We start from the raw sequence: 12500 nt of genomic DNA, 5'->3' as shown, positions 1-12500 counted from the left end.
TCAATAGCGGGCGATATATTTTTCTTATATAAATTTTAAATACAAAGGCAAATGGCATGGAAAAATTAGAATCGATGGCTTTGGGACCCCAGCACTCAGAAGTCACAGGCAAGCACTACGCTCTTGACTTTAACCTGCAGGTTCCACTTTGTGTGGGTTGTGTTTTTCATACATCATGGGTTTTTATAAATTTACTATTCAATCCAGCAGCCCTACTTTGTTCACAAAATATAAGCAAAACAAATATGTCAGGGTAATGATGCCGGGAGTCTCCCTTATTGAAAAGAGCAGTTTATTAATACCTTATTGCTACAAGCTAGATCTTATTATCATCTTGGGTCATTTAGAATCTTATTAGGTATTCTGCTGGTGGATGGGTAATCCTGTGATAAATTCTTTGGCATGTCCTTCACAGTTGTCATAGCAGGACCATAAACGGCATTTATAACTATCTCGCCTAGAGGAAGTGGCTGGCAATTGTCTGCTTAGCATGCAGGAAATATTCAGATTGTGTGTGTCTGGGAAGACACCAGCCCAGGCGAGAGCTCTCCAAGTTTACTCAGCACACATTTTCCTGAAGACTCTCCCCTTTGAAAAAGTCACCAGGTCAAGAATGTGGGGACCAACACGGATTTGGAAACTCCCATCCCCACCCCCCACCCCGTGGCTTTTCCTGCCCAGTCAAGCGGACAGCAGAGCAAGGCCAAGGCAAGGTTGCTTTACTCCTGAAAGGCTGTTTGAGTCTTTGCTCTCAAACACCAGATCACAGTACCTGTTATTTTATACTTGTTTTTTAAACATTTGATTTCACAAATGACTTTGTGATTTTTTTTCCCTGAATTAATGTCTGGCATCTAATTAGTACATCAGATGAGAAGATGAATCTAAAGGGGCATAAGATTAAGAATGTAATTCCCAGCATAAGCTACTCTTGCTGTACACAAAATGATAAGATTTCAACACTTATGCAAATCCTCTCTCTTGCTGTGTGTGTGTGTGTGTGTGTGTGTGTGTGTGTGTATGTGTGTTCCTAGGGAACTGTGAATGTGGACACACTGATACAAACCCACCATTGCTATTCCTAGGACAATTCTCTTAAGGGGCAAACAAAACCGTGTAGCACCTTCTCACCCCAACCAGCACTGTGTGCCAATACACACTTCACAGTAACTCACAATCAATTTCTTTTTATTCTTTAACAACCCTGGGTATTTATTTAAAACAGTTGGCTTTGTCTAGAATATTTTTTGCTCTTTTCTTCCACTACACCCAGGAAGTCTTAAGTTAGATCCTTATACAAGGGAACCAAACCAAGGATTTCTAAGGTAATTTTCAAACACAGAAGAGGGAGTGGATGGGAGTCAGGGAGAAGGAAGACCAGGCAAGGGGATCATTGAGCTGCTTGTTTGGCCAGCTGATGGTTCAGCCTCTGGGAATCTGTGAGAGGAGGAGACAGGAATCCGGGTCTTTTTCTAGTTATTCTCCTTGGACATTGCTTGTGAACTGATCCTAAAGGTAAAATGTACCTAGCTAGAACAGAAGAAACCCTGAGTTATGGAAACAGCTGGGTTGGCCCACCATAGAAGTCAAGGTGCCATAGGAGAGGCACTGATGGTCTCCACTCTGCAGACCGACTCTCCCACCCTTCAAGTCTAAGCAGTGCACTGTTTTCTCTGCAAAAGCGGATCATCCGGGTCCAAGCTCGATGGTCCTTCATGTTTTATTACAGCCTGCCTTTGCCTCTAACCTGCACACTCCTTTGGGAAGGGGTGATATCTGCTTTGTGCTTGTAGCCCTGGGAGAAGTCTCTGCATAACGAAAAAAATCCCACATTCATATATTCCACAAGTACTGGGGGAAAAAGAAATCCATGTCCACTGCCCTTAATTTGTGAGCCAGCTCTCCAGCCCCGTCTATTGTTGTTGTTGTTGCTATTGTTATTTTTATTAAACACACTCCAGAATTTATACAACTAAATTGCCAAGGTGGCTTCCCTAAGACTGACTGTGTGCAGCACGATGCTATACATGCTGGGTATGTTCCCAGCTGGGTTGGTTTGCCTGAAGGTCTAGTTAAGAATGAAGAGTATGGGCTGGGGAGATGGTTCAGCTGCTAATGCCCTTGCCTCGCAGGGGTGAAGACCTGGGTTCTGAGTTCAGATCCTCAGAGCCCAAATGAAAAACTAGGCACATCACTGGGATTCTGGCAATAGCAAGACGGGGTGTGGACCCCTGAAAACTCAAAATGGCTAACTAGCTTGGCGTGCACGGCAAAAGTTCAGGCCAAGGAGAGACCCTCCCTCAAACAAAAGGTAGAAGGCACCCAAGACCACCCAAGACTGTCTTCTGATTCCCACATGCAACCATGTATGTATACATACACCCACGCCCGCCCCTATCTGCTACACAAAAGATAACTTTAAAAAAAGGGTGAAAGTTAGAGAATAAAGGAAATGAATATTCATATGATAAATAATAAGTTCTGGGTAAATATATGCTTTGAGCAATGTTGATCCTCCGTTAGGAGAAGTGTTTTACTTATTTGTTCAATAAATATGGCACACAAGACCCAGATCTCTTGATGCAGGAGTGAGTGAGACCCCATTCTTTCCTTAGGGATCTTACAGGTTTGGAACTGACCTGCCACCCACATTTCCAGGAGGGTTGGTCGCACGGCAGCCATATTGTTGTTCCTCTGTGTTCTGTGCACCCCTGCTTCCCTCTGGAAGGCAGCTTTTTTTTTTTTTTTTGGTTTTTTTCGAGACAGGGTTTCTCTCTGTAGCCCCGGCTGTCCTGGTACTCACTCTGTAGACCAGGCTGGCCTCGAACTCGGAAATCCGCCTGCCTCCGCCTCCCAAGTGCTAGGATTAAAGGCGTGCGCCACCACCGCCCGGCTTGGAAGGCAGCTTTTATTCTAGTTGACATGACCTGTATCCCTCTTGACTAGCAAGCGCGTGTGATTTAAATACACTTCTGTCCTCAGCACAAGGGCAATCTACTTTTTCTTATACTGCACACAGAAAAAGCCTACTGCACATGTCCAGAAGTCTGTAGACGTGCCCACCACCCCAGGCCTACCCGTGCCCACCACCCCAGGCCTATCCGTGCCCACCACTCCAGGCCTACCCGTGCCCACCACCCCAGGCCTACCCGTGCCCACCACCCCAGCCCTACCCGTGCCCATCACCCCAGCCCTACCTCCTGTGCTGGTCCAAGCTGTATGAGTAATTCTGTGAGTGTCTGCTACTGCCTAGAAGATTGGTGGTACCCACAATTCCCAGAAAGCCAATGAGCACTCTTGCTCACTGATTGGCTTCATAGCGGCCAATCAGAGCTTAAGCTGTCTAATTAAAGCCCAAGAAGGAGCCATTGACTCCCTGAATTCCAAGGCCCGCTAACTTTACCTAAACAACAGAATGAGGTCAGGTGCATATCTGCCCCAGAATAACTAGCAACAGCGAGAGAAGCGCCGGGCCAATGTAAGCAGCTCGGGGAACACTAACAAGAGTAAGCAAAGGCTATGTCTAGGTTGCAAGAAGGAAAAGCAGGGCCTGTCCACATTAACACACAGCCTCCTTACAGCAGTCTCCAATGCACACCCTGAAGATCCCTTTCTGTGCCAGTGACACAGAGCTAAATCTGTGTTGTCACATAGAGCATTCACAAAAAGCACATTGTTGTTTCATGTATGAGTGTGTGAGTGTGTATGTGGGAGTGAGGGGATGTTTGTATGTGAGAAAGAGTGTGTGGTGAGAGATGAAGAGAGGGGGGAGGAGAGATGGCAAGGAGGGAGGGAGGATGAATCAAGTCAGGTATGTTGGTTGGATTTTGTCAGTCTGCTACAAGCTTGAATCTAGGAGAGAGAATCACAACTAAGAAAATGCCTCCCTCATATTAGCCTATAACAAGTCCGGGGGACATTCTCTTGACTAAAGATTGGGATGGGAGGTCGCAGCTGGTGCCACTCCTGGGCTCCCAAGGTGTTCACAAAAGGTAGCTGAGCAAGCCATGCGGGGCAAGCCAGTAAGCGAGAGTTTGTCCATGGCCTCTGCTTCATTTCTGGCTTTGCTTGAGTTTGCGCCCTGACTTTCCTCAGTGACAGACTATGTCTGGGACATGGAAGGAAGTAACCTCTTTCCTCCACAAGTTGCTTTGGTCATGGTATTTTAACCACAGCGAGCGAAAGCGCATTGAGACACCAGGTTTAGACTAGACTAAAGATGCTGGTGCAGCTCTGGAGTCCCAGTCCAAGTCTTTTCCTCACTCTTACAGAGACACCATCCTCACCCCCATTTGTTTCCTCCTCTGTGGACAACACAGCTTCTCACCTCGGAAGCTCATGGTAGCCATTCTCCTGAATGACAGAAACGTACTGATTTTCTTGAAGACCAGCAAGCTCATTTCCGGTCACATTAAAACTCACTTACCCCAAACCCTCTGCACTATAGAACTATAAATTATATAGAAAAGAGGCCGAGTGCATACTTTATGCCTATGATTTCAATATTTGGGTGGCTGACACAGAAGGATTGCTGTGAGTCTGAGGCTGGCACAGGCTACATAGAGAGTTGTAGGCCAACCTGGGGTACAGTGTGTGGACCCTGTTCCAGAAAAGAAAGCAAATAAAGAAAGTGAGAAAGAATGTAGAAAAAAGAAAAAAAGGAGGAGGGAAGGAAAAAGGAAAGAAAAAGGAAAATAAAGACCATACAAAATATACAGTGTGTTGGAACCAGTGTACCCCACATAGCATGTCGGAACCAGTGTACCCTATACAGCATGTCAGAACCAGGAAACCTAGCCAAGCACAAATGTTTTAAGCTCCACTGCACACGGAGACATCACCCCAGTCTGTTCCTACAGCTGTGGCTGCACTGATTCCTGAGCTCATATTTAGCAAAGGGACATTTTAAGAAAGTCAGCATGAGAGAGAGAGGGGGAAAAAAAAGCCTTCTCAAGTGTGTGTATGTTATTAATCATAATTAAGGCAGATCTGACAGCTTCGGAGCCGATGAGTTCCTTTCTCTGACATCAGAATCCTAAAGGAATACTTATGCTATCAACCTCACTAGGCTCTACCTGTAATATCCACGTCTAGATGAGGTCTTAGAGAGGACCCTGAGCTTTCACCATTCCTATTTGCCTGGTGCATAAGCCAGACCTGCCTTGGACAAAGCTCAGGGAGCCACATAGGAGTTCAGTGTGCACCTCGGGAACATATACAGCCTGCTCCACATTTCCACTAAAGGGCCATGCTTTGAAGTGCTTCGTTTTTTGTCAGTGTGGGCAGCTCTGCCCTTGTGTTCTCAGCTAAACTGGGAAGAGAGCGCTCAGTCTGTGATGTCGCAGTCTCCTCATCTGAGAGACAAGGAACAGGAATGGATTCTCATTATGAGATGGACTCATTTCCACAAAGTCAAATGGGAGAATGGCTTCCATTCCATCGCATCCCATTTTACAAACTCACTTGCCAAGAAGGAGCAGGTCCAGGGCAGGGCTTGATGCCTTCGAAGGTGATTCCAAAAATTCAACATGACCATCATCTAGTGGCCACAAGCAGCAGCAGCTGCTCTCTCACTCACTAGGGAATGTGTTTGGTCTGGGGTGGGGAATTCTCCAGCTACTGACTTCCAGGGAAACCTTCACAACAAGGGTGTCTGGACAGTTCTCATAGTCTGTTTCCACTCAGAAGATCACCATTATTTGCCAGGACTTGCTCCAGGGAAGCAGTGTTCCTGGGGCTGGGATTCTTTGCAATCCATAGATGTCAATGAAGGAAATGGAGGAGAGATCTTTTATTGGAGCTGATGAGGAGGCTCTGTAGGCAGAGGGGCTTGCCACTAAGCCTGACAACCTGATCCTTGTGAACTACATGGTGGAAGGAGAGAACTGAATCCTGAGCCTGGAAGTTGGCCTTTCCCACTCACCAATTACAGAAAGGAGGAACCCCTTGGGGAGTATTTTTCCAATCGATTTATGAACTCAACATCATGTTAAAGCTTCAAAATGAGGAGCAGGGAGATGGCTCAGTGGGTAAGAGAGCTTACCATGTAAGCATAAAGACTTCAGTTTGAGCATGCACACCCATCCCCTATGTCCATACACATGTATCACACAAATGCAGAACACACACACACACTCACACACAAATAAATAGATAAATAAATAGATAGATAAATAAATAAATATATAAATAAATAAATGAATAAGTAAATCCCCAAAGGAAGCAAAACAAAATTTAGCAGGGGCATAAAATAAGCCAGTCTTACCATGTGGAGATACACAGAAAAGGTATTTTTCATTCTTTACTTAAAAATAATTTTATCATGTCTTAATTCTTTTTATTTTGTGTGCATATGTGTATGTACAAATTTGCACCCATGACACAGACTGCATATAAAGATCAGATGCAAGTGGCAGAAATCAATTCTCTCCTCCCACCATGAGTGTCCTGGAGATAGAGCTCAAATTATCAGGCATGGTGGCAAGCACCTTTACCCACTGAGCCATCTTGCTGGACCCAGAAAACAAAAAATTTCAACTGTAATACCGTGGGTAGAATGGAAATCATTGTGTTATATAAATGTACCCAGGCCAAGAAAAATATTGATCTTGTGGCCACTAACACATGAAAAAAATCTCCCTTTATTTTTCTTTTATTGAAAATAGATTTTTTTTAATACAATATATTATGACTATGAGCTTTCCTTTCCCTAGCTCCTCTGAGATCCTCCTTCTTTCTCTCCCATCTGAATCCACATCCTTTCTATCTCCACTTAGAAAACAAACAGGCACCTAAAGAGTAAAATAATAAATAAAAATTATTTTATAAATATAAAAATATAATTTTTAAAGAATAACAAATAAATAATAAGATAAAAAACTGGAATAGGACAAAACAAATAAACAAAGAGAAAGCACGAGAAACACATACAGAGAAGGCACATTTGCACAAATAGGAATCCCATAATAAATATGAAAGATTTAGGAAAAAAATGCTCTGATCAACCAATAGGAAATAAAGAACTGTGTTGGCTACCTACTGCTGGGTTTGGGGCCTGCCCTTAAATTAAAAAAAAAAAAAAAAAAAGGCTGCTGTCCTTTAAAAACAAATATGACATATAGAAAGAAGAGCAAGCATATTAAGATAAGATCAAGCAGCTTGAACAGAAAAGAAGTGGATATTCTGCTATATGGAGATGACACTATATGAGAAGTGAATTTGTGATTGTTAGCCAAAGCTAAATCTAATAAACACCTAATACAGAAAGAAAAATAAATTTAACACAAAATTTCTAATAAAAATCTTATTTTCTTTACTTAAAAAATCAACAAAACTGAACCATAAAGAACAGTTTACATTCTCAGTGAGACTCCGTTGGAGAGAGTCAATTTTTTCATTTGTGAGAGGTTATCAATTAGAGAGAGCACCTGGGTCAGTCACATGAAACTTTATGAGTTGGCCTTGGAAAAGCCAGGCGTGCAGGGTGGGTGAGTATCACAGGCTGTGGAGGAGAGAGTATGGGAAGACAGGAGGAAAGCTGGCAGGTGGGCACTACCTTACAGGTAGACGTGGCCACCAAGTTCTGGTGTTCTATTAAACAGTAGGGGAACTACATGTCATGATAACAAATCTTAAAATGGACAGAAGAAAGAACTTGGAATGCTGTCCCCAAGAAGTCACAACTCACATTGAGGAGTTAGACATTCCTAGCCAGAGTTAAACATTGTAAGAGGCATTTAAAAAAAAAAAAAAAGATTTATTTATTTATTATATATAAGTACACTGTAGCTGTCTTCAGACGCTCCAGAAGAGAGCGTCAGATCTCATTATGGATGGTTGTGAGCCACCATGTGCTTGCTGGGACTTGAACTCAATGTATAAGCCATCACATCCTTCCTAGACCCTAAGTGACATCCCTATATATGAACTTATTTATTGGTTGCTGTTGATGTTGCTCTGACACAAAGTCTCATGTAGGTCAGGCCAGGGCTAGGCTTCAACTCACTATATCTTGGAGATGGGAGGTGACCTTGAACTTTGGATATCCTTGCCTCTGCCTCCCAAGTTCTGGTATTACAGCTGTGTGCCACCATGTCTGGCTTATTGCACCGTTAAGTGACTAAGCACACTAAATGGATTTTAAAAAAAAGAAAAAGAAAGAAAGAAAGAAAGAAAAAGAAAAGGAAAGGGCACGACTGTTCCTAGGTACAGTGGAGGAAAACGTTTATTGTGGATATGTGGGCAAGCATAGCCAGAGGCTGGGGCATCTGGGAGAATCCAGAGTGGACATGACCAGACTGAGCTGAGCTGTATAAGGAGAGGGGGAGGGGAGGAGAGAGGAGGAAGCGGGGAACCAGGTGCATCAGCCAGGAGACCAAATGCACAAAAGGAGTGGGCACCCAAAATGTCTGGATTATAGAGAGAAGAGCAGCCCAACTCCCTGGGCTGGAGAGTTCAGGGTAGGGGGCAGGCATGCAAACCAGGAGGACCCAGTAACAGCTAGGTCTGAGGAGACAGGAATGCTGGGAGGACCTGGAGGTCGGGTTCACTTTGATACGTTATTATGTTAAATAGGCACCTCAGCCATTCTTCCCATTTGTCTCAGGGTTTGAGACTTAAAATACACAAAGCTCACACTCCACCAACAGAGTAATATGCTCAGCTCAGCTCTTTATGTGTAAGTTTAAAAAAATAAATGTAAAAAAAAATATCAGGAGACAATAGGAGTGGAAGTCAAACCATGGTTGTTACAGCAGATCGAAAGTTCAGTAGTGACAGGAAATCTGTCCACTAGCACTGGCAGCTAGAGGCACCAAGAACTCACCTTTCCTGGGCTAGGAAAGGTTGGTGCCTGAGGAAGACAGGTAGCTCTGTTTCCGTCCTGTCCCACTGGAAAGAAATTATTCTTTAAAACTCTGAATTGCTAACTTTCTAGCTTAATCTTGCCCATAGCAATCTAAAGGTGGGAGTGCCAGGATTAGTGATGACCTCAGGCAAGTCAGTTTCTTTCATCCTAGTAGGAACTGCCCTCAAATCAATGATTCATCTAGGACCAGTTTCTGCCTCGCCTAACTTGACTCGGAGACGACTGCAGACGTTCGGTAGCTCTCTGACGCGTTAAACCAGCCACCTCTGCTGATTTTGGGTTTTATTGTTTATTCTTGGCCATAGCTCATCTTAGTGAGACCCCCTGGGACTCAGCAATTAGCTTGGAGACGGCACTTTGATAAGCAGCAGTAATTAATGGCATAAAACACAGTTAGCCGGCTTCTGAGGGCTTGCCTCATGCATCTCGGTCTTTCTGCTTAAAATTCACGTTTAAAATGCAGATGTTACTTCTTTTAGAAAAAATCACTGATCACAAACCCGTTAATGTTAACCCTCTACCACACAATAGGAAGCGATGGATCTTAGTGACTTTGTGAGTGATTGGGCCTGAGGCAATCTTTCCAACCACACACACACACACACACACACACACACACACACACACACACACACACACACACACGGGCAATGTGCAACTCGAGAATTCACACCCTTCCTTTACCACAAGCAAAACTGTAAGGCAAGACTTCATCAAGCCCTGAATGGAAAGTTAAAGAAAATTATCATTATCATTTCTTCTTTCAGAGACCTCATTTAAACATAGTGCAGGAAAGGAAAAGGAAGGATTCATTATCGCACACGTTCAATTTGCCATGAATCAAGTGGAAAAAACAATTTCAAGTTCTCAGGCAGAAGAGATTTCAATGTGAGTTTCCTTTTAAGCAGACCGTGACATTCACTTTCTTTCATAAGCTGGGCCTCACGGTTGGTAACTGACCCCCAGTCTTCACACAGGAACGGTGTGAGGAGCGAAGGTTAGCAAAGAGGAATGAGTTTCTCAACAGTCACACCTCTCTCCCCATGAGAAAATTTTATTTTATTTTCTATTTGTGCATAGATGGGGGTGGGTAGAGACAAGAGGTAGCTCATCACTCGACTGAAATCCCACCCTCAGAGCTCAGTTATCACTCTTTCAGCCTGCCCTCCCTCCTGCCCTCCTCTCCTCCCTCCTGCCCTCCCTCTCTTCCTTCCTTTTCTTTTTAAAATTCTTTTGATTTTAAAATTTTGAGACAGGGTCTTGTTATGCAGTTCAAGCTGGCCTTCGACTTGCTATGTGGTCCAGGATGGCTTTGAACTCCCAGCCCTCTGTCTCTGCCACAGGGAAAACTGGGGTGATAGGCACACACCACCACACATAGCTCTGATACATTTCCTAAGGTATGCTTTTCCAGTTTCTCCCCCCACCCCACACCCTATCCCCACATAATGCCATTCAACTGGCACCCACGTTCCTTTCCCTACGAGGACCCAGAGGAACCACCAACACAATTTGAAAGCTTCCTCTCCAGTCCTTTCAAAACCAGCACCAGCAACATTCTCACGGTTGCTATGGCCAAACTAAGAAAGAGACAGGCAAAGTGCAGAGAGAGCCAGCTGCAGGATGCCCAGCCTCAGATGACACATTTACGACCCAACCCCTGCACTCAGGACTCAGGGGACATTAGAGAAGATGGGGTGGGAAGATCATAAGAGCCAGAGGACCAGGATGTCTGTTGTGTTTTCTGTATATGACATGACAGGGAAGCTGCACAGACGAGATCTCAACAATATGGCTGCCTAAACAAGACCTGCACGATGACAACGTCAGTTGACGTAGCGACTTGGATAGGAGAACTCTTTCAAGGGTCCACCCTTGGATGAAGAGCTGCAGGCATTGAATGGCTTCTGGGAAAGGGAGAATCAGTCTTCTCCAGGAGGTGCCCCCTGATAGGTTATCCGATCCCAAACGGTCAACCCTAAACACACACATACAAATGAGCCACACTAACTGGACTAAGTAGGTTGTGTTGATACATGCATATTCACATGTGACAACAGTTAGAGGTCATGAATTTGAGAGAGAGGGGAGACAGAGGAGTTGGAGTGGGGGTATAAATACATGATGTAAATACTGTACTAATGTATAACAGTCTCAGATATATTTTTTTAATTTAAAAAAGAAAAGAAAGAGGCAGAAAACAAAGTATTCAGTTCAATAAGAATGCAAAATTCTGACCATAGTATACCACGAGCTGTTTTCTGGAACTCGTTAATTTCCTAGCAACCCCTAATCCTCACTAAGAGCAACATCCTAGGTCAGCCCAAAGGATGCCCTATTTTCTGTTCTTGTTGTCGTAATAAAATAACTGACAAAATAACTTAGGGCCGGAGGGTTTATTCTGGATCACAGCTCTAGGCACAGTTCATCCTGATGCAGACTCAAGGCAGCAAGAACTCAAAGCTCTGATCACATTGCCTCTGTGGTCAAGAATAAGTGAACCACGGCCTTATCTTGCTGCTTGGTTCCCTTCTGCATATATATATATATATATATACATATATATATATATATACATATATATATACATATGTATGTATATATGGATCCCAACCAGGTAATAGACACCATGCACAGTGGGAGGCACTTTCCACCACCGTTATTGTAATTAAGATGATCCTCTAGGCCAGCTACAGGCCCATCTCCAGGAGGATTCTAGAGCCTTTCAGGTTGAAAATCATCACTGTCACAAGCAGGCTTCCAATTTTCTCTTCCCTCTTGTTTTCAAACTAGCGGTTGCCAGTAGAAGAGTGGGAGAAGTGGACAAAGGATCCTCCAAAGAAAATTTAAGACATTCATTCATTCATTCATTCACCAAACAATTGCTGGGCTCCTGTTAAGCAATCAGTCTCTGTGTCCACAGGAGATATGTTGGTGAACAAATGATTTCCACTTTCAAGTAAGCTGCCTAAGCAGAAAAGACCAGCATGACACAAAATAATTAATCAAATCAGCCAACCAGAGGCTGGTGACTGCTTGGAAGGAGGGGTAGAAAACCCAAAGGGGATACTGTAAAAGAGAGCAGATATTGTGAGGGGTTTGAAACAGAAGAAAGATAGGCCCAGGGATGGGGATGCAGGGATAACAGGGTAAACTGAGGTGGGGAGGGATGGTACCAAGGGCAGTTCTTCTGTGTCAGAACATCAAGGGTTAACGAGCAGGCTCTTAGCCAAGACCTGCCTTGCTGGCCATTCTAGAGATCTTATTCTTAAGACAAATTTGAAGCCATTGAAACGCTGTGATTAGCAATGTTCAGGGTCTAATTGAGTTTTCAGACCATCTGATTATCTCCCGGAGGGAAGTAAGCACAGGTGTGGCAAGGCCAGTGGGAACATTGTTTCATGTGTAGTTTCTCAAACCATTGGCTACCGTGGGCGAGAGAGTTAGAGGGACGTCAGGGAAGCCTGAGTTTATTGGCAGGTGCCTTATCCCAAGAAAGATGGGCAGAAGGGAACAGCTGACCGTGACCCAGGAGCCGGCTTTGCGTTCTCTCTGTGTCCTGGAGGAGGGTTTCCTACAAAATGCCAGTGCCTGTGGAGAGAAGTTTCATATATGAAGACCGGCCCTGCCACCC

The sequence above is a fragment of the Mastomys coucha genome, unplaced genomic scaffold, assembly GCF_008632895.1.
Source record: "Mastomys coucha isolate ucsf_1 unplaced genomic scaffold, UCSF_Mcou_1 pScaffold23, whole genome shotgun sequence".
Classification (NCBI taxonomy): Eukaryota; Metazoa; Chordata; class Mammalia; order Rodentia; family Muridae; genus Mastomys; species Mastomys coucha.
Note: the sequence above shows the minus strand (reverse complement) of the source record.